The sequence below is a fragment of the Anopheles maculipalpis genome (genome assembly GCF_943734695.1).
Source record: "Anopheles maculipalpis chromosome X unlocalized genomic scaffold, idAnoMacuDA_375_x X_unloc_105, whole genome shotgun sequence".
NCBI classification, from domain to species: Eukaryota; Metazoa; Arthropoda; class Insecta; order Diptera; family Culicidae; genus Anopheles; species Anopheles maculipalpis.
Window position 1 is genome coordinate 5,001 of NW_026060420.1, and position 2,960 is coordinate 7,960.

Sequence of the window (2,960 nt, forward strand, 5' to 3'; positions counted from 1 at the left end):
ATAAACCTAACAAGAGATGAAGGCAAGTCGAATTGGTTGGTCCAAAACCAAAAATATCACTAAGTTCGGGACTTGGGTACAAACCGAAAGTTAATATGATGTCCCTGAACATGCATATAAGTTCGAGTATTGATATTATAAACCTAACAAGAGATGAAGGCAAGTCGATTTGGTTGGTGAGAAACCAAAAATATCACTAAGTTCGGGACTTGGGTGCAAACCGAAAGTTAAAATGATGTCCCTGAACATGCATATAAGTTCGAGTATTGATATTATAAACCTAACAAGAGATGAAGGCAAGTCGAATTGGTTGGTCCGAAACCAAAAATATCTCTAAGTTCGGGACTTGGGAGCAAACCGAAAGTTAAAATGATGTCCCTGAACATGCATATAAGTTCGAGTATTGATATTATAAACCTAACAAGAGATGAAGGCAAGTCGAATTGGTTGGTCCAAAACCAAAAATATCACTAAGTTCGGGACTTGTGCGCAAACCGAAAGTTAAAATGATGTCCCTGAACATGCATATAAGTTCGAGTATTGATATTATAAACCTAACAAGAGATGAAGGCAAGTCGAATTGGTTGGTCCGAAACCAAAAATGTCTCTAAGTTCGGGACTTGGGTACAAACCGAAAGTGAATATGATGTCCCTGAACATGCATATAAGTTCGAGTATTGATATTATAAACCTAACAAGAGATGAAGGCAAGTCGAATTGGTTGGTCCGAAACCAAAAATATCTCTAAGTTCGGGACTTGGGTGCAAACCGAAAGTTAAAATGATGTCCCTGAACATGCATATAAGTTCGAGTATTGATATTATAAACCTAACAAGAGATGAAGGCAAGTCGAATTGGTTGGTCGGAAACCAAAAATATCACTAAGTTCGGGACTTGGGTACAAACCGAAAGTTAATATGATGTCCCTGAACATGCATATAAGTTCGAGTATTGATATTATAAACCTAACAAGAGATGAAGGCAAGTCGAATTGGTTGGTGAGAAACCAAAAATATCACTAAGTTCGGGACTTGGGTACAAACCGAAAGTTAAAATGATGTCCCTGAACATGCACATAAGTTCGAGTATTGATATTATAAACCTAACAAGAGATGAAGGCAAGTCGAATTGGTAAGTAAGAAACCAAAAATATCTCTAAGTTCGGGACTTGTGCGCAAACCAAAAGTTAATATGATGTCCCTGAACATGCACATAAGTTCGAGTATTGATATTATAAACCTAACAAGAGATGAAGGCAAGTCGAATTGGTTGGTAAGAAACCAAAAATATCACTAAGTTCGGGACTTGGGTACAAACCGAAAGTTAGAATGATGTCCCTGAACATGCATATAAGTTCGAGTATTGATATTATAAACCTAACAAGAGATGAAGGCAAGTCGAATTGGTTGGTCCGAAACCAAAAATATCTCTAAGTTCGGGACTTGGGTGCAAACCGAAAGTTAAAATGATGTCCCTGAACATGCATATAAGTTCGAGTATTGATATTATAAACCTAACAAGAGATGAAGGCAAGTCGAATTGGTTGGTAAGAAACCAAAAATATCACTGAGTTCGGGACTTGTGCGCAAACCAAAAGTTAATATGATGTCCCTGAACATGCATATAAGTTCGAGCATTGATATTATAAACCTAACAAGAGATGAAGGCAAGTCGATTTGGTTGGTGAGAAACCAAAAATATCACTAAGTTCGGGACTTGGGTACAAACCGAAAGTTAAAATGATGTCCCTGAACATGCATATAAGTTCGAGTATTGATATTATAAACCTAACAAGAGATGAAGGCAAGTCGAATTGGTTGGTAAGAAACCAAAAATATCACTAAGTTCGGGACTTGGGTACAAACCGAAAGTTAAAATGATGTCCCTGAACATGCATATAAGTTCGAGTATTGATATTATAAACCTAACAAGAGATGAAGGCAAGTCGAATTGGTTGGTCCGAAACCAAAAATATCTCTAAGTACGGGACTTGGGCACAAACCAAAACTATATACCAAGTGCCTGAAATGTCTATAAACCACACGAAGAACTCTTCACACACAGGTGCGCCTCATAACCTGGTTCAATGTATAAGACATTGGTTTCGGGGGATTTATTGAGAAGAAAATTTTTTTCTCTAACTTTGAGTAAAACTGTCTCAGAATACATATTTAACCACGAAAAGTGAACACCGACAGTAAATAGCAAAAGTCAACCGACCATCAAAGTTGTATGGCGGTGTAGGAGAAGAAAATCCAAGGTCGTTTAATTTAGGGACGTAAGACACGAAATCAAAATTTTGGTATAAAATCTAAAATAATCATCAGACAGTGGTCATCCAAGGCATATAAGAGTCGTCTAACGATGCTGAATGCAATAAGCAATAGCGACTTTTTAAAGATTTTTTTGGATTTTTGTCAAAATGTACCCTTCACAACTTGGTACAAGTCATAGGACATGGGTACCGGTATGACCGACGGAAGATTTTTGGACAAAAAATTTTTTTGCTCTAACTTTGAGTAAAACGGTCTCAGGATGCATTCTTAATCATGAAAAGTGATCTCCGACGGTAAATAGCAAAAGTCACCCGACCATCAAAGTTGCATGGCGGTGCAGGAGACGAAAATCCAAGGTCGTCTAATGTAGGGACGTAAGACACGAAATCAAAATTTTGGCATAAAAGCTAAAATAATCATCAGACAGTGGTCATCCAAGGCATATAAGAGTCGTCTAACGATGCTGAATGCAATAAGCAATAGCGACTTTTTAATGATTTTTTTGGATTTTTGTCAAAATTTACCCTTCACAACTTGGTACAAGTCATAGGACATGGGTACCGGTATGACCGACGGAAGATTTTTGGACAAAAAATTTTTTTGCTCTAACTTTGAGTAAAACGGTCTCAGGATGCATTATTAATCATGAAAAGTGATCTCCGACAGTAAATAGCGAAAGTTACC